This window comes from Canis lupus, chromosome 12 (genome assembly GCF_003254725.2).
Source record: "Canis lupus dingo isolate Sandy chromosome 12, ASM325472v2, whole genome shotgun sequence".
NCBI lineage: Eukaryota > Metazoa > Chordata > Mammalia > Carnivora > Canidae > Canis > Canis lupus.
The window spans coordinates 37,496,167-37,521,091 of NC_064254.1; the positions used below are offsets into that span (position 1 = coordinate 37,496,167).

At 38.7% G+C, this 24,925-nt stretch overlaps 1 protein-coding gene, 1 long non-coding RNA gene and 2 other non-coding genes across 11 annotated transcripts in view; 2 read left to right on the forward strand and 2 right to left on the reverse strand.

Moving 5' to 3' along the window:
• Positions 1-5,429: 5,429 nt before the first annotated feature.
• LOC112658761 (U6 spliceosomal RNA) lies at positions 5,430-5,533 on the reverse strand. Its single transcript, XR_003135939.1, has one exon. It is a non-coding gene; the product is annotated as a U6 spliceosomal RNA (small nuclear RNA).
• Positions 5,534-8,007: 2,474 nt separating this feature from the next.
• On the reverse strand, positions 8,008-20,583 carry LOC118350483 (uncharacterized). 3 transcript variants are annotated; one of them, XR_007401229.1, is made up of 4 exons: positions 20,268-20,391; positions 20,145-20,181; positions 11,607-11,771; positions 8,008-9,586 (listed from the first exon to the last, which is right to left on the reverse strand). It is a non-coding gene; the product is annotated as an uncharacterized LOC118350483 (long non-coding RNA). The 3 variants fall into 3 exon arrangements; XR_004804356.2 differs by lacking the exons at positions 20,145-20,181; positions 20,268-20,391 and adding an exon at positions 20,392-20,583; XR_007401228.1 differs by having other exon boundaries at positions 20,145-20,385.
• Positions 8,556-8,662, forward strand: LOC112658759 (U6 spliceosomal RNA). The gene has a single exon (XR_003135937.1). It is a non-coding gene; the product is annotated as a U6 spliceosomal RNA (small nuclear RNA).
• A 1,308-nt stretch (positions 20,584-21,891) lies between the features above and the next one.
• The window catches only part of MYO6 (myosin VI), a 143,260-nt gene continuing 140,226 nt past the window's right edge, over positions 21,892-24,925 (forward strand). For 2 of the 6 annotated variants that reach the window (XM_025444959.3, XM_049092262.1), the window contains exon 1: positions 21,895-22,133. The gene's annotated coding sequence lies outside the window, so the exon portion shown is untranslated. Of the gene's footprint in view, positions 22,134-24,925 lie in introns of all 6 variants that reach the window. The other 4 variants (XM_049092263.1, XM_049092264.1, XR_007401230.1 and 1 more) reach the window with 3 other exon arrangements.

Consider the following 24,925-nt stretch of genomic DNA (forward strand, 5'->3'; position numbering starts at 1 on the left):
TAATTAAAGAGATCTGTTGTATTTGTTTTCTTGTTGGATAGAATAACAGTTAATCATTTTTAGAAGAGTTTTAGATTACTTGCCATAAAATTTGTATGTGTTTTAGCCCTTGGTAGTTTAGGAGCAAAGGTGGCATTTAACTAGTCCTTTCCTTTTGATGTTGCCAAGACAGCTAAAAACTTAATGGTATTATTTCAAGTTCCAATAAACCTAAATCAGTTAAGCATAGTAATCTGTGCTTAAAGTATTAGTTAATTAGTAGGAGGTTTTATTTGAAAGGATAAAATAATTATCTAAATTATTTCTTAATTCACCAAAATAAATTCAGTATTTTTTTTTCTTTAAAAAGCTATCTATGATCTCTAAAGACTATAAGATATAATATAAATAACAAGTTTCAGTTTCCTAGAAATCAAAAATTGAACTTAAAGTCTCAATTCACTGAACAAGAATAATAAAGAATATATTTTAATATACACAATTTAAGGTTGGTGGAGTAATGCTACTGGAATATAGGGGCACCTGGCTGGCTCAGTCAGTAGGGTGTGTGAGTCTTGATTGCAGTGTCATGAATTCTAGCCCTATGTTGGGGGTAGAGATTACAAAAACTACTGGAATATAATGATAGAAGAATAAGTTAGAAGTAACAGAACCCGGGATCCCTGGGTGGCGCAGCGGTTTAGCGCCTGCCTTTGGCCCAGGGCACGATCCTGGAGACCTGGGATCAAATCCCACGTCGGGCTCCCGGTGCATGGAGCCTGCTTCTCCCTCTGCCTATGTCTCTGCCTCTCTCTCTCTCTCTCTGTGTGGCTATCATAAATAAATAAAAAAAAAAAAAAAAAAAAAAAAAAGAAGTAACAGAACCCTTAAGAGATGAGGTAACATAGTGCTTGTGTGTCTAGAAGAGATACACTGTAGATCACTTTAAGAACTAAAGGAGAGGAAGGAGATTATTCTGGGGGCTTTACTACAGACTGTCTAGCCAAGTGAATATAAATGGATAGTTTGCCAGTAAGACAACTGAATTCACAGAGGTAGACCAGACTGTATAGGGACATGTAATCTAAGGAATGTTTAGAAATGCTCCAGCAGGACTTTTAGTACACTTGTTGGTTTTTCTACTCCAGGATGAAGAAAAAAGGGTTATGAAAACTGCTCTACAAAACTTGACTTTAACCACAGAGGAAGTATTAGTTAATCAAATGGAACAAATGTGTACCTTGGGGAGAAATAGTCCTACCATTTTAATTCTGATAAACCAGATCAAGGAATAATGGTAGAGTACCCTAAACTACTATTAAGGAAATAGAGTGTAATGTACTCAGAGGAGGATTGCATAGTCCCATGGCCTGAAACAGAAAATTTAGAAGTTTAGAGGTCTTACTGTATTCATTACAAGTAACAGTTCAACTATCCATATTGCAAATATTACAGTGAGGAACATATTACCCAAAACAAGGATTTTTACTTAGAAATGTGAGAACTTTACGTAATGTACCTTAAACCCCAGTAGTGCCATATATTTTCAGATAATTCCTTGAATAATTCTAGTATGCAAACCACTGATTTAAAAGGATTTTTTTACAATATATATTCCTGACAGCTTTCAAATTGCTGGCCCTAACGGTAATAAGGGTTGTCTGCATTTTCTGCTCTCAAATGCTTTCAGATACCACTTTAACCCCTCTCTGCCAATTCTCATTAAGAACTTGATTCAGTGAGGTTGTTAAATTCCTGTTACTAAATCTTGAAGAATTATAAAGGAAATTACTAAGTTACTCAAAGTCTAGAGACTGGCAGATACCTCATTTTTTCAAAAGAATGTAAGTAGATTCTGCAAATTTTAAGATAAAACACATCAACTCTTAATAAGATTCTAAAATGAATTTACTAAGTGGCTGGCTTGTGAACTGTTAATGGTCACCAGGAGTTATGGGACTGCTATAATAAAGGTTCTATTTTTTTATTTTTAAGATTTTATTTATTCATGAGAGACACAGAGAAGCAGGCTTCATGCAGGGAGCTTGATCCAGGATTCCAGGATCACACCCTGGGCCAAAGGCAGACACTCAAGCACTGAACCACCCAGACCTCCCCAAGGTTCTATATTTTTAATAGGATTCTGGATTAGTTAACTAGTTCAGCCAGACTAGCAATTCTCAGAATTGTGCTTGATAACTCTGGTTTCGAGGCATAGTTCTAAGTTACATCATCAAATAAGTTTGGAAAGCAGTTGAACACATTTCCTGGAGCTTTTAATATGCTAATCTGCAAAATGATTACACAAAAGAGGAAGATCCAGAACACAGCATGCTAGATAATAGAATTTGGCCATGTCTTCTCTCTCCTGGACTGGTTCTCCAAACTTATTTATAAATACTACCCACCAAAGACAGAGTTTAATTATTTGAGGTTTCTGTGAACTGAACTTTAAGACAAGGGGCTTTTGAAACTTAGGTTAGTTTTTTATATTTTACTGATAATTGGATATATGATCTGGAAACTTGAAAATAGGTGACTAGTGTCTTGGGAAAATGAAGTTTCATGAGAAGCATTTTTCTATCATTGTAATGAAAAAAATACAAATTTAGTTCTTGTATACACATTTTATTAGGAAAACAGATTTTGATGATCTTTTGTAAGATCATCAAGCCCCCTAAACTCACAGGTAAAAACTGTAAAAATATGAAAGTGAAGGGGGGGTACCTGGCTGTCTCAGTTGGAAGAGCATGTGACTCTTAAACTCAAGGTTGTGAGTTTGAGTTCCCCATTGGGTGTAGAGAATACTTAAACTTAAAAAAATAGAAAAGTAAATTGAAAGATTATCTGAAGATCTTAACTTCTGTTTATATCTGAACCATTTAACTGGTAGCTTACACCTCCTGTGACTTCTACTCCATCATTTACTTTAGAATTAAACTGCAGCAGCAAACTTTATACCTAGAAGCATTTTATTTCCTTTAGAAATGTGTGCCATAAAGGAATTCTTTTTAAATATACTTTCAATATTTTTAATAACTCAAATAGCTGGAAACAAGTTGTTTAAGCCTGTTATAAAACTTACTACATTTATTCTAATTGGCAGTAAACATACTGATAATTTGATCCAAAACAAATTAGAAAAACTGATCTTTAAATGTTGAATAAATGTCTTTTGAGTACCTACTTTATACTATGTTGAGGCTTTAAAAGAGGAAGCCAAACAGATACCATCTTCTACCATCTTTTCCCCTCATGGAGCTTCCTTCCAGTATAATGGAAAGACATTTGTTAATCAGCCTCACAAATTAATAATTTCAAATAAGTGTCATGCAGGAAAAGCATAAAGCATATTAAGACAATATAGCCTCATTTGGGGAGATTAGACAAGTCTTCCCTGAAAATGGGAATTTAAATTATTGGTAGACAAACTGAAAGTCTGAGAGGGCAAGTGAAGACTAGTACTTGTAGGCTGAGGAAAGACCCTGAGTTATAGAGATGTATGACTTCTAAATAACAATGACCTCATTTATTAAGCGCCTGCTATATATGCCAGAGTTCTCAGCTCCTTAAATGTAGGTACTCATTCTTCACAATGACCAGATGAGGTATGTACTATTACTACTCCCAATTTACAGAGGAATCAACTGAGGTCCAAAGAAATAGTTTCCCCAGCAAGGCTGGGCTTTGGACATACCATCTTACCCTAAGACCTAAGTTAGCCTGGCTAAATAAAAGAAGATGAAAATAAGATGTTTGTGTTTTCTTAGAAATGAAATGTGGCTAAATCTTTACTGGAAATTGTTGCATGGGGATCATAGAGCTTATTTTTTGATATGTTTAAGCATTTTCATAATTTAAAAAATAAAATTAAAGAAGGCCTGTATTACTGGAGGTAAGAGTAAGGTGGAAGATAGGCTGGGACCTGATCATGCAGAGCCTTGAAGACATGTTCACTAAAAAAGTCACTGAAGCAATTTAAGCAAAGGAATAACATGATCAACTATAAATGTTGACAAGATCCCAATGGTGGCAATGAAAGTGTTAAAGGGGGCCAAGAATAAGTGCAAGCATGTACTATAGTAATTATGAATTACTATAGCTAGGATGTAGGATATAATTAAGTCTGAGATCATAAGAATGCTAAAATAATCAGACATTATTTGGAAATTTCATATGAAATGCTCCTTTAGAAACATGCAACAAGAGGTGCCTTGCTCTCTCAGTGGGGCATGCAAGTCTTGATCTCAGGGTTATGAGTTTGAGGCCCATGTTGAGTGGAGCTACTTAAAAAGAAAAAAACATACAACAAGAACAGGAAAGAATTTCCTTTGTTCCAGTCAAAACTATGGTTTTCTTTATGAACAAATAATTATCAAAAATACTTAAATATAGAGGTGCCTGGCTGGTTCGGTTGAGTGTGTGACTCTTGATCTCAGTGTCTTGAGTTCAAGCCTCATGTTAGGCATAGAGCCTACTTGAAAAAAATGGAAAAGAAACCTAATTTAGTAATGTTTAAGGTGCAAAGTTGAAAGAAATACTTAAATGTAAATGTAATATACAACTGAAAAACGGGCATAAAATGATGAGCTGGAGCCATTATTGACAAAATAGATTTTATTTTAAAGATTTTTTTTATTTATTCACGACAGACAGGGTGGGGGGGCAGAGAGAACAGGTATAAGGAGAAGCAGGCTCCATGCAGGGAGCCTCTCAATCCCGGGTCTCCAGGATCAGGCCCTGGGCTGAAGGCGGCGCTAAACCGCTGTGCCACCGGGGCTGCCCGATAAAATAGATTTTAAAAACAAAATTATTTACAAAGCATATGAAACTACCAAAGAAAAAATCATTAAAAAAACTTAAAACCAAAGTGTTACATTTTAAAAAATATAAACATAATAAAAAGTAAAATTAGCATAAAATATCAGTATTCTATTGTCTTAACAGGAAAACTATCAATGTAAAATTAAAACAGTTTTACTAGGTCAATTATTGCCTAACATTTCCGAACATATTTCTTAGAGAAACTGCCCAAAGCACCTGTAACGTAGCTGTGTTTTGTATCACTAGCTCTCTTCAATCCATTTCCTTCTGTCTCAGCTAATTTGGGTTTAAGGTGGACAACTAATCACAAGGAAAGTTAGTTTATAGTGGTATGAGCTAGAAAAACAAAGCCAATCAGATCTGATCATTGGGAATTTATATTCAAAGTAAGAAAAGCATTTGCCAAATGGAATTAGCAAAGAGAATGGTGTGTTAAAATGATTTACATTATTTCTAAAATGTGATTTTTAAAAAAAACATTAAAGATTGTATTTATTCATGAGAGACAGAGAGAGGGGCAGACACAGGCAGAGGGAGAAGCAGGCTCCATGCAGGCAGCATGATGCGGGACTCAATCCTGGGAGACCAAAGGCAGATGCTCAACCACTGCGCCACCCAGGCGTCCCCAAAATATGGAACGCTTCACAAATTTGCATGTCTTCCTTGCACAGGGGCCATGCTAATCTTCTTTGTATCGTTCCAATTTTAGTATATGTGTGCTGAAGCAAGCACTAAAAAACATTTTTACCTCTGAATTAAAGCTACATTTTATCAAGCAAGGGGCAAATTTGCATCAGAATCACCTAAAAGTCTTGATAAAAGACATTTACTGGGCCCCATCCTCAGTTTCTGATTCAGGATTGTTTTCAGTGGGGCCTGTAAATTTGCATTTCCAAGTTCCTGGCAAGACCACACTTTTGATGTATTTCTTCTTGATAGTATTTTCAGTCAGGTGTGTGAAAAACTCTTGATGCAGGTAAGACTGAGAAAGCTCCAAGCATCAAAGCATCTTGGAGTCAATGAAATACTTTGTGAAATTACTTGATCATATCTATTCAGTAATACTTTATTTATAATTAAATGTGAATAACAGAGGCATGTGATCACACCACATAGCTTTCCTCTTCTTTACTATAGTCTGGATTTATCTTTCTTTTATGACCTATTTCAACAACTTTGTATGCTTTCATATTATTCCCCATATTCATTTAATCTCTACATATAGTAATATATGTATAAAGATGTATCGTTTCCTTATAAAAACTGGGATAATAATATAAACACTTTTCAGTATCTTTCTTTTGTGTCAGCAATATCTTACGAAAATTTTTTAAAGATTTTATTTATTCATGAGAGACAGAGACAGAGAGGCAGAGACATAATAGGCAGAGGGAGAAGCAGTCTCCATGCAATGAGCCTGATACAGGACTTGATCCAGGCATTCTAGGATCATGCCCTGAGCTGAAGGCAGATACCCAACCGCTCAGCCACCAGGCATCCCAATCTTATTAAAATCTATCCAAGCTACCTAGTATAATCAAAGTCAGAGTCAATTATATGATGGACCATTATTTATCTATCCCCGTATTCTTTTGGTCCTGATATGCTTTGTTAGTGCTATAGTAATGATTCCAAGATCTCAGCAGCTTACCCTCCCAAAAAAGTTCCTTCTTTGGTCATACTCCATGTCTAAATGAGGAAGGCAGGGGAGTTCTGCTCATTAGTTACTCAGTTACTAGGCTGATGAAGCTCTAGACTGATAAAGGTTTCAATGGCTACCACAGAGAGGGACGAGAACCCGGTGAGCAGCAGAGACTTAAAACTTCTACCCAAAAGTGGCACATCACTTCACTCGCACTGCACTGGCCTAAACCAGTTAGGTGACAATCCGAATTTCAAAAGGAACAAAGAAGTTCACTCTTACCATATTTCCAGAATAAGACAAATATTCTTTTAGCAGTTTTAGTGACTATCACACTACTAATAGGCATTCACTTTTGTTTCCAATTTTTTGCAACTGTGAGCATGTAACATGTTTTTCTGTTTTTATTTCTTTATATACTGGTAGTTTTATTTCTCTGGAATTTATTCCCAGGGACTGCTGGATCAAGATAATATGTATTTTTAATTTTTATAGATACCAGCTTATTTCCTAAAGGCATGTAAGAATTTACATTTCCTCCAGCAGTTTATTAAAATACAATTTTTTTTTCTGCATCCCCAACAGCAATAGGTATCATAGCTCTCTTTAATTTTGTAAGTCTTGTGCATATAAAGCTGTTTTCTTTTTTACGAATTTATTTATTTATTCATGAGAGACACAGAGAGAGAGAGAGGAGACATAGGCAGAGGGAGAAGCAGGCTCCATGCAGGGAGCCCATTGTGGGACTCATCTGGGATCACATCCTGAGCCGAAGGCAGATGCTCAACCACTGAGCCACCCAGGCATCCCAAGCTGTTTTCATTATTACTTTGATTTGTACTTCCCTAATCTGTACTTTAAATTTGAGGGTTTTTTTTTTTTTTTTCTTTTTTTTTTGGGATGGCCTTGCCTATCATTTGTCCACTTTTCCATTAGAGTAGTAGTAATCTTTTTCTTTCTCTGTTAATACTTAAGCCTTTTGCATATTACATTGTCATTATATGTGTATCTTTTCATAATTATTGTCTATATACTTGGTATTTTTCATTAACAAAATTTTTATTTTTATGCATCTTGTGAGTTTTCAATCTTGGATAACAATTTCCATCTTGACAAATGATAATACATAATTATATGTTTCTCACAAGAATTTTTAAAAAAACTAATAAAACTATGGGATTTATCTATGCATAATACAAGAGAAACATGTTATATTCTTGAGAATTTTATTTGTGCCAGCACCATTTACTAAAATCATTTATTAAAAATCCTTTTCATAGTAGAACAAATAGCTTGTCATGTTAAATTATAGTATTACTAAATATTTATTTCTTTAATTGGCCGACTCATTACTTCACTATACCTAATAATGCTAAGACTTAGTCAAAGCTATAACTAAAGGAAGTTTATAGACTTAAACACCTTTATTAAGTCCAAAAAAGAAAAAGAAAGGAAATAAAAGCTCACATTTAAGACAGGAACAGGAACTATCTGGCTTAGTCAGAATAGCATGAGACTTTTGATCCCAGGGTTGTGAATTTTTTTTTTAAAGATTTCATTCATTCATTCATTCATTCATTCATTCATTCAAGACACACACAGAGAGAGAGAGGCAGAGACACAGGCAGAGGGAGAAAGAAGCAGGCTTCATGTAGGAAGCCAGACATGGGACTCGATCCCGGGTCTCCAGGATCACCACCTGGACTGAAGGCGGTGCTAAACCGCTGAGCCACCCGGGCTGCCCCAGGGTTGTGAATTTGAGCCCCATGTTGGGTGTGGAGATTACTTAAAAAATAAAATCTTAAAAAAAATTAGGAACAGAATACTTTTTTCCCCAAAAAATTAGAAGAGGAAATTAAGAAAGATAAAAATTAATGAACTAGAACTCCCTCCATACTGCCATTTCCTGTCACAAAAAACATCACAAATGGTTTTTTAAAAGATAAACTCTTGAGTCTGATCAAGGAATAAATAATGAGATATCTGATACAATAAAATGAGAATAAGAGAAATGAAATGGAGAATAAATAATGAAGATTATTATCTCCTTTATATAAATGAGAGTTTTTCATAAGTTTTTATACATAAATCTCTTTAAATGTATGAATTCGTGCTCGCTTCGGCAGCACATATACTAAAATTGGAACGATACAGAGAAGATTAGTATGGCCACTGCGCAAGGATGACACGCAAATTCATAAAGCGTTCCATATTTAAAAATAAATAAATGTATGAATTCATTCTTCACAATGACCATATGAGGTACATACGTTATTACTCCCAATTTACAGAGGAACAAATTAAAGGAGAAAGGAGAGATATCACAGATACAGAAGGGCTTTAAAAAGAAGCACATGGGGGAGTGCCAAAGTGGCTCGGTTGAACATCTGATTCTTTTTCTTTCCTCTTTCTTTCTCTTCTTTCTTTCTTTCTTTCTTTTCTTTCTTTCTTTCTTTCTTTCTTTCTTTCTTTCTTTCTTTCTTTCTTTCTCTTTCTTTCTTTCTTTTCTTTCTTTCTTTTCTTTCTTTCTTCTTTCTTTCTTTTCTTTCTTTTCTTTCTTTCTTTCTTTCTTTCTTTCTTTCTTTCTTTCTTTCTTTCTTTCTTTCTTCTTTTTCTTTCATCTTTCATATTTTTTTAAATTGGAGTTCAATTTGCCAACATATAGCATAACACCCAGTGCTCATCCCATCAAGTGCCCCCCTCAGTGCTCATCACCCAGTACCCAGTTACTCCCACCCCCTGCCCACCTCCCTTTCCACCACCCCTTGTTCGTTTCCCAGAGTTAGGAGTCTCTCATGTTCTGTCTCCCTTTCTGGTTTTCCCACTCATTTTTTCTCCTTTCCCCTTTATTCCCTTTCACTATTTTTTATATTCCCCAATTGAATGAGACCATATAATGTTTGTCCTTCTCTGACTGACTTATTTCACTCAGCATAATACCCTCCAGTTCCATCCACGTCGAGGCAAATGGTGGGTATTTGTCGTTTCTAATGGCTGAGGAATATTCCATTGTATACATAAACCGCATCTTCTTTATCCATTCATCTTTTGAACATCCAATTCTTGATCTCAGCTCAGGTCTTATTTGTAGAGCTGTAGGTTCAAGCTCCATGCTGGGCTCCATGCTGGGTGTGGAGCCTACTTAAAAAGACAGAGGGAGAGAAAAAGACATTAGGGGCACCTGGCTGGCTTAGTCAGTAGAGCATGCAACTCTTGATCTCGAGGTAGTGAGTTCAAGCTCCACATTTGGGTGTAGAGATTACTTAAAAATAAATTCTTAAAAAAAAAAAGTATACAAGGCCTGTCTCTTTTTGCTCACCACTATGTCCCCAGCACCAAGCAGTATGTTGTACATAATAGGAGGCTAAGTAAGTAATTAATGGAATAAGTTATGTAGAAAGCAAACTTACAAGGGTTCTACATACTCTTAATGTTCCTTTTTTCCTTTTTGATTTCTTACTCTGGCCTACTTTTTTTTTAAAGATTTATTTATTTATTTATTCATGAGAGACAGAGAGAGAGAGATTGAGAGAGAGAGAGAGAGAGAGAGGCAGAGACACATTCAGAGGGAGAAGCAGGCTGCAGTCAGGGAGCCCGACATGGGACTTGATCCTGGGTCTCCAGGATCAGGCCCTGGGCTGAAGGCAGCGCTAAACCGCTGAGCCACCCGGGCTGCCCTATTCTGGCCTACTTTAAACAAATAGAGACATATAACATGACCAGAAATATGAAAGCCTGGAGGAAATAAGTGTATTCTTAGTTAAAAATATCAGAACTGATTCAAGAAGTAAGACAATGCAGAGCACCTGGATGGTTAAGTCAGTTAAGTGTCCAACTCTTGATTTTGGCTCAGGTCATGATCTCAGGGTCATGAGGCTGAGCCCTACATTGAACTCTGAGATACGCAGGGGACTGTGGACCCTGCTTAAGATTCTCTCCCTCCCTCTTCCTCTGCCCCTACACTCCTCACCCCTCACTCATGTTCTCTCTCTAAAAAAAAAAAAAAAAAAAAAGTAGACAACTTGATTATACTATGTACGCTGAAAAGAAAAGACAAGGGGTTACTGAGCTACCACTGAATATGAACAAAGACCTTATCAATTCTTGTATTTGAATTTTTAAACATTTAAATCAGATTATTTTAAAAATTCAAGGCCATAGAAATGTTTGAAAAACTCTCAATTCATTTATGAGACCAATACACCTTTAATAAAAAGCTCTAGTAAAGATGGTGTCAAAAAGGAAAACTAAGAAATTATGTAATTTATGATTCACAATTGACAAAATCTAAATAAAACATTGGCAATTAGAATCCAGTAATAAGCAAACAAGTGATAACTAAGTTTAAGGATGTTCAATATCAGGAAGTATATCACTTGTTATGTCAAAGATTAAAGAAGGGCATTTATATGATCATATAAAAATTTAATTGTCCATAACAATCTTTGAGATTAGAGAAATGTGTTATAACATAGAGTATAGTATCATAGTAACAAAATATATTAAATGGTGAAATACAACCAGTACATCAAGAACTAGACAGGTTCTCATGCTACTCAACATTGCTTTTGCATTATTAGCAGATGTAGTGAGACAAGAAAATGCAATAACTGCTATAAAACTTTGGAAAATAAGAGAAATGATAAATGTTTTTTATTGAGTAGGTGATTATGCAAGTAGAAAACTTAGGAAACTAAAAAATCTGTTACATTGCTTTGATAAATACACAATGAAAATCTAGAAAAGAAATTGGGGGAAAATCACTCATGGTGATGACCAAGACTTAGTATAAATATATTTGCATATTTATTAATAATGTGGAGATAACCAGGCCAAGTTAATTTAAGCATATTAAAAAAATATCTAAGGTCATTTCTGGATACAGTTGAAACTTGTAATTTTGCTTTTGAATATTTAAAAACAAATGTAGATAAGTGTATTAGTTATTGCCAATTTGATCATATTTTATCATATAGTATAAGTATAAAATACTTAGGAATTAATTTTACAAAAAACATATACCTTGAATGAGAAAACTATACAATTTCATTGATAGCCATAAGTAAGACCTGCAGGAATGGATGTTATTAGATGCTATGGCATTATACTGTAAAAACCTCAATTCCTTTCTAATATTATATAATTCAATTTTATATAATACCAGTCATGCTGGGACGTCTTGGTGGCTCAGTGGTTGAGCATCTGCCTTCGGCTCAGGTCATGATCTCAGGGTCCTGGGACGTAGCCCCACATGGGGTTCTCTGCTCTGCCAGGAGCCTGCTTCTCCCTCTCCCACTGCCTGCTGTTCCTCCTGCTTGTGCTCTCTCTGTGTGTCAAATAAATAAATAAAATCTTTATTAAAGAAAAAAGATGCTCCTTAAAAAGTATACTACATTAATATTATCCACAGTTTGAATAACGCTAAGGTTTTAATCTTATATGCTCCAAAGATTTAAATACACAAGTAAAATTTTATCTACTAATAATTTGAATATATTTTTATATACACTTAATAAATTATGAAAGCTATTTTTGGGGGGCACTTGGCTTGCTCAATGAGAAGAACATGGCACTGTTGATCTCAGGGTCATGAGTTTGAGCTCCATGCTGGGTGTAGAGATTACTTAAATAAACTTTAAAATTTATTTATTTATTTATTTATTTATTTATTTATTTATTTATTTATGATAGTCACACAGAGAGAGAGAGAGAGAGAGGCAGAGACACAGGCAGAGGGAGAAGCAGGCTCCATGCACCAGGAGCCCGACGTGGGATTCGATCCCGGGTCTCCAGGATCGCACCCTGGGCCAAAGGCAGGTGCTAAACTGCTGCGCCACCCAGGGATCCCTAAAAGAACTGTTTTTAATTCCTAATTTTTTTGGTTTAAAATGTTATTAGAATACTAAAAAAAATAAATAAAACATAAAAAAGATAATACTAAGTTTGGGGGGATATATGTTGAGGCAGATTGTTTTCTAATTGTTTTTTGTAATATTATTGGCATGATCAAATTGGCAATAACTAATACACTTATCTACATTTGTTTTTAAATATTCAAAAGCAAAATTACAAGTTTCAACTGTATCCAGAAATGACCTTAGATATTTTTTTTAATATGCTTAAATTAACTTTCCTGGTTATCTCCACCTTATTAATAAATATGCAAATATATTTAATCTCAGGAATACCTATTATTTCTTTGGAAAGACACATGTTTTCTCACGGCAATTTTTTATTTATTTTCTTATGTTTTTTAAAGATTTTATTTATTTATTGATGAGAGACATGGAGAGACGGGTAGAGACATAGGCAGAGGAAGAAGCAGGCTTCCTGTGGGGAGCGCTTTTCGGGACTTGATCCCAGGACCCTGGAATCACCATTTTTCAGCCTGAGTCAAAGGCAGATGCTCAACCACTGAGCCACCCAGGGGTCCCTCACAGCAGTTTTTTTTTTTTTTTTAAAGATTTATTTATTCATTCAGAGAGAGCGAAGAGAGAGGCAGAGACACAGGTGGAGGGAGAAGCAGGCTCCGTGCAGGAAGCCCGATGTGGGTCTCGATCCTCGGTCTCCAGGATCACACCTCAGGCTGCAGGCGGCGCCAAACCGCTGCGCCACCGGGGCTGCCCTCTCACAGCAGTTTTTTAAAGTAAGCCTTACCCGCAACATGGGGTTTGAACACATGACCCCAAGATCAAGAATCACATGGCTCTTGATCCAGCCAAGTGTTTCATGTCACATCAATTTTTAACAAGACTTTTTTTTTTTTTAAGATTTTATTTATTTATTCATGAGAGACAGACAGAGAGAGAGACAGACAGACAGACAGACAGACATAGGCAGAGGGAGAAGCAGGCTCCCTGCAGGGAGCCTGATGTGGCAGGGAGCCTGATGTGGGTCTCGATCCTGGGACTCCAGGATTACACCCTGTGTGGAAGGCAGATGCTCAACCACTGAGCCACCCAGGTGTCCCAATAAAAGACTTTTCTATTCTAGAATCAAGTCATTTATGACTTTTCTAAGAGAAAATAACTAAAAATTCAGAAATCTAAAAAAATGCCAAAAATTTTAAAGTTTTTATATAGAAGTTTCTATTTGAAGTATATCATACAGAAAAATTATACAGATCATGAATGAATGTATAGCTCAATGAATATATAGCTAAGGGAACTCACCTGTGTAATTATCACCGAAGTAAGAAATAGAACATCATAAGCATCTCAGAAGCCTGCCATGTACCTCTTAATCTTCCAACCCTTTTTTTTTTAATATTGTATTTATTTATTTATTCATGAGAGACACAGAGAGAGAGGCAGAGACAGAGGCAGAGGGAGAAGTAGGCTCCCCAGGGAACCTGATAGGGGACTCGATCCCAGCAAACTGGGATCAGGACCTGAGCCAAAGGCAGATGCTCAACCGCTGAGCCACCCCAGGCACCTCTCCAACTCTTTTTAATGCATCATTTTGAATAATTAATAAACTCAATAGATTATTTAGATTATTAGATTTTTGTTCAGCAAACATTTATTACCTACACATTCATGGTAAGACTATCTATCCTGCCCCATTGACGCTGGGGTTGGTCATCTGACTTTCTCTGGTCAATAGAATATGGGCAGAAGTAGCAGTGTGCCAATTCTGGGCTTAGACTTTAAGAGACACAGTATGTTTCTGACCTCGGACCCAAGAAGAGTATACCCCAGGTAGCCACTGGACCTTCATCTTGAACCCCAGAATGAGACACTAGAACAGAGTTGAATTTACTAGCAGCCTAAATTAGAGTTGTCCTAGGAGAACTATACACTTGCTCAGGAGAAAAATGAATGAATTAGTTATATACCATTGAGATTTGGTTAGCTACACAGCATAGGCTGACTAATATAATAATCATTTGGTCAATCTCAATAAAGCCTATGTGAATGAACTCAGGTTATTACTCTGTGAATACATTTAATGCTTCGTTGTCTTCAAACTTCTGTTTATTGTTAACAGTAGGATAATATTTAACTCTGACATATTAGCCACTTCCTGGTCAGTGATTACTTGATACTTCCTTGATCTATTTCAAGAAACTACTATTTTTAAAGCAAGAAAACAGCCACTACCAGTGTTTTCATTTATTTAAAATTTTGTTCAGAAGTCTGTTGTGTATCACTGATTTGTTTAAATAGTACTCCCCACACCATATCTTTTTAAAAAAATATTATATACATAGTAATTTTTATATTCTATAATATCAACTTTGAATATCTCATTCATAACCTTCAGAGAAGATACAATTTATTTTCATTTTTATATTTTTTATAAGATAGCAACATCACAATTGCTTAACATATAAAATTGAAGGATAACTGGTGAAAATAAAAATGGTAAGTATTATGAAATGCACTTTTAAAAAAATGAGATGAAATATATGCAGATTCTTTATGAATATTGAATCATCTGTGGAATAGTGATTTAAATATAAATTACATGTTCCCATGGAAAATTATTTTTATTTTTTTTCCCATGGAAAATTAAAGCCTATTTTCTCCAATGACAAAGTTCTAAAATGTCCTAAAAAACTCATTTCTGAAAATAGACCTGCCAGAGCTCAAGTTCATTCAGCCCAACTCCATTCCACAAATATTTACTGAGTCCATGCCTTTTGTGCCCCAGCTGATTCTGGGTGTCCAAAGACAGGTAAGATTTCAGTGGGCTCCCAGACATGTAAATAAAAAAGTCATTATACTATGAAGTGTACTAACATAAAGATCTACACAAAATATTTCACTGGGCATTAAATCCAATCTGAGGGTTGAATCATTAATGATACTATCTGAATGAGAATCAACCAATTGATCACAGACAATGATTAACTTCTAACCAATTAGGGATTTATAAAAATATAATTTTGCAGCTCTTACACACCACTAATTTTCTGGTGTATTTTCTGAACTATTTATGTAGGCTGTGGAGAATGGAACTTTCTGAATTATGACACTGAATTCTTTATGCAGATCATCTATTTATGATATATATCTTTATGGTTTTCTGTCTTAAAATTTAATTCAGCCTTGTTTTTCTACTTTTGCAAAGCTTCTTTAAATTGTACATTTGGGATCCCTGGGTGGCACAGCGGTTTGGCGCCTGCCTTTGGCCCAGGGCGCGATCCTGGAGACCCAGGATCGAATCCTACATCGGGCTCCCGGTGCATGGAGCCTGCTTCTCCCTCTGCCTATGTCTCTGCCTCTCTCTCTCTCTGTGACTATCATTAAAAAAAAATAATAATAAAAAAAAAATAAATTGTACATTTGAGGGACTCCTGGGTGGCTCAGTGGTTGAGTACCAACCTGCTTTCGGCTTAGGTTGTGATCCCGGGGTGCTGGGCTGGAGTCCCATATCGGGCTCCCCATGTGGAGCTTGCTTCTCCCTCTGTCTATGTCTGTTTCTCTCTTTGTGTCTCTCATGAATAAATAAATAAATAAAATAAAAAAAATTGTACATTTGATTTTTAAAATTAAATATCCATAAATTCAAGTGTAATCATTTATTTATAATATGCAAGAAAAATAGATATTCAATTACTTTTCTCATTATATTCCTAAACTATGGTAGGAAGACTTCTGTAGACTAGGAAAACTTCCTAGAAGTTATATATTTTATATAAATTTCTATGACTTTTTTAATATTCAGATTTCATCAAAACAATATAAAAAGAAATTCAATAATTGACTTCTTGTATTAACTAGTTTAAAACAAAGCTAACTTCAAATAAGTTTTAGCATTAATTTAAGGATTTTTCTTTCTTGCTCAAATATATTTACAAGATATATATATATTTATAAACTTTTCTAGCATGTAGCAAGATTAGTGTTTGTAAAAACCTCTTTTTAGCTTGCTTTATTTAGTCTTTTCCCTGAGCAGGAGGTATTATTATCATTGTTATTTTATTGATGAGTAAATTGAGTCTCCATGAGATTAAATGACTTATACAGGTCATGGGTCTGGAGAGCCAGGCCTGGAACCTGTTTCCTTCTCACATATTCACTTCATTTATATAAGTTTTAACATAATTCTGCACTTCCAGAATGCCTTCACTCATTTGCTTTCTCTTAATTTCTATAATTGGGTTAGATTACATCTGACCCATATAGGTCCGAAAAAAATAAATGACTCTTCTCTGTCCCTTTTCAAATTACTGCACTTGAGTTGAAGATGACTGGGTATGGCATATTAGATGGAAGGGTTTTTTTTTTTTTTTTTTTTTTTTTTTTTAAGATTTATTTACTTGAGAGACAGAGAGCAGGAACTTGCACAAACAGATGGAGGGGCCGAGGCAGAGGGAGAGAGAGAACCCCAGCAGACTCTCCACTGAGTGTGGAGCCTAAAGTAGGGCTGAAATCATGAAGAAATGAAGAGTTGGGCACTCAACCAACTGAGTCGCTCAGGCACCTCAGATTTTTAAGATTTTATAAGATTTATTTATTTATTCATGAGACACAGAGAGAGAGAGGCAGAGACACAGGCAGAAGGAAAAGCAGGCTCGATGCAGGGAGCCCGATGTGGGACTTGATCCCAGATCCCAGGATCACGCCCTGAGCCGAAGGCAGTTGCTCAACCACTGAGCAACCCAGGCGTCCCAAGATTTTATTTTAAAGTAATTTCTGCACCCGATGTGGGGCCCCAACATGGGGTTCTAACATAAAAGCCTGATATCAAAGTTGTGTGCTCTACTGACTGAGCCAGCCAGGTGCCCTTGGAAGACTGTTTTTAAGACATTTGACAGTTAAGTGTTTGAGGTGATGATCTTTGGCCACGCTTGTGCTTTTGTTTCAGTTTTAATTATAACGCCGCTAAAACAATTCAGGAAAAACAACTGGGAGTTTAAATAAGGGAAACCATAGTTGCAAAAATTTCCAGGAGATAGAATGATAAAAAAAAAAATGTATGGTGATCTAGTTAAGAAAAAATTTTAAAGTATCTTTTGAGCCACCTGGGTGGCTCAGTCAGTTAAGTGTCTGACTCTTGATCTCAGGGTCATGAGTTCAAACCCTGTGTTGGGCTCCACAAAAAGAAATCGAAGTGTCTACTGATAAATGACATTTCAGCTTTAATTTTAGTCTTTCATACTGAAAACATATGTAAGATGTATTGGGCTACTTTCTAGAGTAAGTTCAGTAATATGTTTAAAACATCATTCAAACTTTTTAACAAAATTATTTATTATTTTACAGTAATCATCAAACATTAGTTTTTTATGATAAAGTAAGGAAGATAAAAATGTTGATGATGTATGAGGATGGGCTAAGATATATCCTAAGGAAAAATTCCCAAAACTATCTCTTTAGGGATCTGCTTCTTTCCTGTAACTTAGTTCCCTATACATTCCAGATGATTACTATTCATACAAAACTCTTAACTGAGGCAATGATAAAAATTTCTTCTAGAAGTGATAGTATTGCAAATATCTCACTCATTAAATAAGCACTTGAGCACCTATTTATTACTTTTTTATAAGATAGGGATAATGATAGAACTTTTCTAGATTAATTGGGGTTCTTGGTTGAAAGCAACAACAAAAAACTCTGGCTAACTTATCTAGAAGAAGAATGTAGTGGACAAGTACTATGTAGCTCACATAATCACTGGGAATGATGGAGAACTGGTGTGTAAAATGTGCAAGGCCATCTATTCATGATGTCACTGTTAGCACTGTCATGACCAGATCTGGGTTGCCACATTTATCTATACAACTGTGAATTATCTCTATCTCTGCATATTTGCATCACCCTATCCAGATTCCAAGTTGCAGGTGAGAACATCCATTTGTGTTAACTGAGGTCCCATGCCATGATTATGCCCTAGTGGGGAGAGAGACTTTGACCAAACCCAGTTTGCGAAGTGTGAGGTAGGCCCTGTTCCCATCAAGACTCAAAATTAATAATTCTCCACAAATAGGATGGGAATTCAGAAGCTAGGCAAGCTAAAAGCAAATCCTCATTGTATTACCTCATAGGCCTCTGAGAATGTATTGGGATGATTTATGTAAAGTGCGTGCTATAGTATTAGCACACAACATTAATACATTTCAGCAGTTGTTATAATTCAGTGAGGCAGACACTGTGCTCATCTCTAGGAATGAGAAAAAAATAACGGTAAAATTTCTAATTAAAAAGCTCAGTATCGGGATGCCTGGGTGGCTCAGTGGTAGAGTGTTTGCCTTTGGCTCAGGGTGTGATCCCAGGATCTGGGATCAAGTCCTGCATTGGGCTTCCTGCATGGAGCCTGCTTCTCTCTCTCTCTCTCTCTCTCTCTCTCTCAGTGTCTCTCATGAATAAATAAAATCTTGAAAAAAATAAAAACAAATTAAAAAGCTCAGTATTTTGGAGAGCTGTTACAGAGGGAAACAAATATAAAAATGTAATGTTGATACCACTTAATAAGTGCTACAATATAGGTATGAAGTGGGTGCTCCGGAAAACAAAGAAATGAAAAATTCTGCAAGAGTTAGGACAGAGGAAATAACAGACTGAGTTTTGAGGATAGAGGAGCATTAAAAAGGATTGGGTAAGTTCAGGATTGTGAAGGATTCTGTAATCATATAAATGAGTTTTTCACTGATCTGAAAGTCATCAGGATTTGGTAGAGGAGATGACACAATCAGATTTAGGGGAGGGGTAACTCTAGGAGTGGAGAGAGAATGGACTAGAATGAGCAGAGGCAACATCAAGAGTTCAGATGATGTGTTCAGTTGGTGGATATATAAAATATTAATGGTGAAATAAGTGTTGGAAGAGATACGTGCAATGAGTGCTATGAGAGAGATGAAAAAGACCACCAAATTGCACCTAAGTGTTAGATAAGAGGATTAAAGAAAACTTCTTCCTTTTTAAAAGTTTTTAAAATTTATTTAAGTAATCTAAGGCCACAAGGTGGGGCTTGAACTCAGGACCCTGAGATAAGAACTGCATGCTCTTCTGACTGAATCAGCCAGGGGCCCCAGGAAAACTTAGAGGGGACAAACAGTTTTTGTTCTGAAGGATTCATTGGATTTAGCTTGGCAACACTCCAATGTCATAAAGAGCATAATTGTTTTTTTCTGGAGACACCAGTACTTCAAAATGGCTTGTGTAAAGTACAAGAAATGGAGACAGGCTGTTGGTGGAAATGAGACTGGATAGGAAAGAAGGGCTAAGACAGTGATCCAAAATGCAAATGATTCCAAAGGCAAGCAGGTAACTGAATAAGCCTGGTTTAGGACAGCTTTTGGGGGTTTAAGACAGTGATGAACTGAGGAACAATGAAAAGGTATTAAAATTCAATTAAGAAAAAAAACAAGAGAAATCCCCACTGTGCTTCTTAAACAAAAACAATGGAAGGCTCACATAACACATCTTAACTAATTTGGATTTTATACTAAAGGTGGAGTGTCACTATAGGAGTTTAAAAACAGGATTACATAGACTTTTGTAAAATATAAACCTGGTGGCATTGTAGAGAAGATTATAAGGGGACAGGATTGCAGCCTGGTGAAAAGTTTAGCTGGCTAAAGTAGTATGCAAGATCTGAAATAATGGTGGCTTGAAATAAGATAATGGTAGTGGTTCTAAAGAAGAACTGGATACATTCAAGAGATACGGAACTTGAAGCAAAGGGACTCAGTAATGGAAGTGGGAGTAAAGGAGAACAAGAGAAAAAAAAATCACAAGTTATTACTCACGTAGCTTTTAAATCTTAAGTCCAAAAGGAACTCAAAGCTGTAAACAGATATTACTCTCTTCTTATTCTTGTTTTTCTTTTTTCCAATTTGTTTGAAATGTAGTTTTATACATTTAAGACCTACCTCCTGGCAATCAGAAATTAAATTTCTGAGATTGCTGTAAATTATTTCCTTTCTTGGTTCCTCTTCCTCTTTCTTACTTCCCTACTTCATTATTAGTAGTTTCTATCTCACCGTAATATCTCACCGTAACTTATCTTTTCCACCAAAAGAACTGTGGAAGAACTGAGTATCTGAAATTTGTCTCTTATCAGAATCTTGTAGATTTCCTGAAGTTTCCTACTTGCCACTCAGAAATGTTGAGGAAAAAAAAAATGTAATTATCTTGTGTAGGTCCTCTTAACTTTTTTCAACGGAGACATTTAGTATTACAATTAATCATTACCATTTCATTTCGTTGTAAAGGCGACGTATGTTTTCATCATATAATTCAATTTTGCATAGCCACTTCATATTTAATTTTCAAAGAGGATTTACAGGTATGTCACTTATAAAAACAGTAAAAGAGAAGATCGGGTTCTAGTCAGTAAATGGGGATTCGGGGGCCGGAGGAATACAAAATTTCCATCTCAGACCCTCTGCCACCCAAAGCAGAGAGCAAGACTGCTCCTGTCGCGGCGCAGCCCAGCTCAGCGCAGCCCAGCTCAGCCCAGCGTAGGCCAGCGCCTCCCAGCCCAGCTCAGCCCACCCCAGCGCAGCCCAGCGTAGCCCAGCCCAGTGCAGCCCAGAGCAGCCCAGCTCAGCGCAGCGCAGCCCAGCATAGCCCAGCCCAGCGCCTCCCAGCCCAGCTCAGCCCACCCCAGCGCAGCCCAGCGTAGCCCAGCCCAGCGCAGCCCAGAGCAGCCCAGCTCAGCATAGCCCAGCCCAGCGCCTCCCAGCTCAGCGCAGCCCAGCTCAGCCCACACCAGCGCAGCCCAGCTCAGCCCACCCCAGCCCAGCGTAGCCCAGCCCAGCGCAGCCCAGCGCAGCTCAGTGCCCAGCACAGCCCAGCACAGCCCAGCGCCCAGCACACCCCAGCGCATCCCAGTACAGCCCAGCGCCTCGCAGCCCAGCTCAGCCCAGCACAGCCCAGCGCAGCCCAGCGCCCAGCACACCCCAGCGCATCCCAGTACAGCCCAGCGCAGCCCAGCGCCTCGCAGCCCACCCCAGCCCAGCGTAGCTCAGCCCAGCGTAGCTCAGCCCAGCCCAGCCCAGCGCAGCCCAAGCCGACCCGGACCGGAGCCTAGTTAGCAGCGGTTCTTCCCTCCGCAACAACGCCCTCGAGTAAAGCGCGTGGTCCTGGCCGCGTCTGAACACCTTTCTCCCTCCGTGAACTGGTTCTTGCTGTTGCCGGACTCCACGGTCTCCGCACCCGGGCTGGAGACAACCGCGGCGAGGAAGGCCGTGCCGCAGGGGGAGGAACGAGGCTGCCGGCCGGGCCCGCCGCGGCCCCTTCCCGCGCTCCAGCGCGCCCACCTCCGCCCGGGAGGCTGCGCGCCGCGGGGCGGGGGCGGGGGCGGGGGCGAGCGGCGCGGCGCGGCGCGGCGGGGCGGGGCGGGGCGGGGCGGGGCGGGGCGGGGGGCTGCGGGCGCCCAGCGCCCCCTCGGGGAGCGCGCGCCTGCGCCCCCCGTGCCCGGCCGCCCCGGCCCGCCCCGCCCCGGCCCGCCCCGCCCCGGCCCGCGGCGCCCCCGCCCCCTTGGGCGCTCCGTAGCCGTGACGTGCGCGCGCCGGGGCCGGGGACTCGGCGGGGCGCCGGCCGGCGGGCGGAGACGGCCCCGGGATCTGTCCGAGCAGGAAGCTCGCAGGACCGCGGTCGCCGCCGCCGCCGCGTCTCCGAGCCTGTCCACGCAGTCGCCCTTCGCGCTCGACTTGGTTACCTTTCACCCCGCCCTCCACCTCGCCGGCCACAGGTAGCCTCGCCTCCGCGCACCTGCGCTCGCGGCCACCCCGGTGAGTGGCGCGGGGCCGCTCCTCGGGGCGTCGGCGTCGGCGTCGGCGTCCGGGCCTCGCGTCCCCGGGCCGCGCTGCTTCGGGCCTCCGCCGCCGGGGCTGACGGCCGGGTCTCCGCCCGGGATGCGCGCGGTGAGGCAGGTGCCGGCTGGGCCCGGCCGGCGGCTCACGGCGGTGCGGGGCTGGTTCTGGTTTTCACGGGTCTGTCGTCAGCAGGCTACCTGTGGGTCCCTTCCCTGCCCCCGGGTAGCAGAGCACTCCGGTGCCCCACCCGGACGTGGACGCCCCGTGGTAGTTCTTTCTCTTGAGTAAACAAGCTTGAAATCCAGCGCAGGAACAGTGCCGCCTGCTCGGAGATACCTTCGTATCAGGTGCCGGCCACTGTCGAATTGATAGTCTAGTCATGTAGAAGACCGGGTGGGACCGTCTGAACGGGATAATTTTAGTCCTTAGGTGGTCCAGTACTTTGAGTATGTTAATGGACATTTGTGCTACCGAACAAGAGCTTTTTATATTTGTTAATTTCCAAAAACTCCTTAAAACCATTCAGATGCTCCAACCCCGGGATGTTTTTTTTTAAGATTTTACTTATTTATTCATGAGAGAGAGAGACAGAGAGAGAGAGAGAGAGGCAGAGGGAGAAGCAGGCTCCACGCCGGGAGCCCGATGCGGGACTCGATCCCGGGACTCGATCCGGGCCGAAGGCAGGCGCTAAACCGCTGAGCCACCCAGGGATCCCCAACCCCGGGATTTTAAGTAGGAAGTAATTTGGTAGGGTTATTACTGGCACATCCGTGTCGGAAATACTATTTCTGTAGTGTTTAAGGAGACAGGTTACGTTTTATGGGGCATAAAGTTGTAGTGGAGGAATGTATGCATCCTAATCTACAGATACTAGTGAGCAGCTAGGAGCACTGCCGCAACTTCACAGATTGCTGTACGTGCTAAATAAAAGTTTCATTTGCTGTTATGCTCTGGTGGTGTAGATGCAAAGTATCTGAGTATCGTCAGGGTGTGAAAGTTTTAAAAATTCTTAAGGTTTAGTTGAAACTCTTCACACCATGAAATGTGAATCTTGAACTTGGGCTGGAATGGTCATGGTGCAAAGGTTGGCAGGAAAACAGCATATCTGTACAAATTAACTAAACTTCATAGATACCTTGGGTTGTGGTTTTATATTTGGAAATTGCTTCGTGAAAAAATTACCTTGGTATTTTTTATCATTAATTTTAGAAACATTACACATTGGGCTATAGCCAGAGCTTGAAACAATGCAGCCATTCAAAGTAACTCATTGACTTTTAAATATACAGCTCATGTTGAGTATTTTAAATTGCGCAGGAATTATACACACAGTGGTAAACAAGTCATTTTAGTCTTAGGCAGATTTGCCTATTGCGTTTGTGTGTTCTATGTGACATTGTTCTCCCAGTTTGAGTTACCTTTTCGTTTTCAAAAGGTAATTTTAAAAAGAAGTAAAAGAACTTTAGAAAGAGATTACAGGATTAAAAACTCTAAATACATATTATGTAAAACTGTAATACACGTATTCTTCATTAGTCCAGAAGCATGAACAAGAAAAGTGTAATGCATTATTGTAATATTTAATGTAAATTAATATGATGTATTAAGAACAGATCATAAGTCATAACCCATGGCGCTTATCTGAAGTGGATTTTTTCCCTCTGTTTATGTTTATGTGATCAAGTTTTAAAATAACAGTGGCCAGGAAATCTGAGAGAGGCTGAAGGCTCTTTTCTCATCCTGTTGTGACTTTGCCTGGAGACTGTGGTGTATCATGTAGCCCATTGTTTAGATAACTGGGCTGTCTCTGGGTTCTAAAGTACAGCTCTTTTAAGAAAGTTTTAAATTTTTTTGCTTTGTGAGGTTTGGATAAATCTAAGCACCCAAAACATTTTTTAGAAAATTAACCAGTTTTCACTGTTGATAATTGAAGCTTCATTTTGATATTTAAAAATGTCAGTTTTAAAAAGATTTCTGACCTCTGTGAAATTTTCATGTTTGTATATGAAAACATTTTCAGTAAAAGACTAAAAATGGTATTACTGCTTTGCTAACTCTCATACAGTTTGTGATCCCTTTAATGATGTACTTCATAATAATTCTGAACTGGCCCTCATTTTTTAAAATTAATGAATTAATTAAAAAAAGATTTTTATTTATTTATTTGAGAGAAAATGAGAGAGCAAGCACACAAGGGGCAGAGAGAGACGGAGAAGCAGATTCCCAGATGCGGGGGCTCTATCCCAGAAACTTGGGATCATGACCTGAGCCAAAGGCAGACACTTACCCAACTGAGCCATCCGGGTGCCCCTGAACTGGCCCTTTGGTAGTATAAGATCATCACCCACCCACTGGATGGAATTGGTATAATTCCTATACCATATAGGAATCTGGTATAATCAGAACACTGAGAGATTTAATCTACAAAATAATTTTCAAGGTTGGTGGTCTTGTCCTTTTACACATGAGGAAATTTAAGCTTAGAGAATTAAATATTTGCTCAAGGTCTTACAGCTCCAGAGGAACAAAGTCTGGATTCACACCTAAGTCTTCTGACCACGAAACCCTTGTCTTTTCCACCAGACCAGGTTGCCTTGATCTTAGTTCATTTGGTAGACTGTTTAAATAAACCTGCAGAACTGGTATTGTGTTAAAGAAGGCACACAGGAGTGAGGATGATATGGGTCATGAATGTGGTTCTGAAACTAATGTTGAATTTTGTTTTTGTTTTTTTTTCATTAAGTTGACAACTCTGAACAGTAATACGG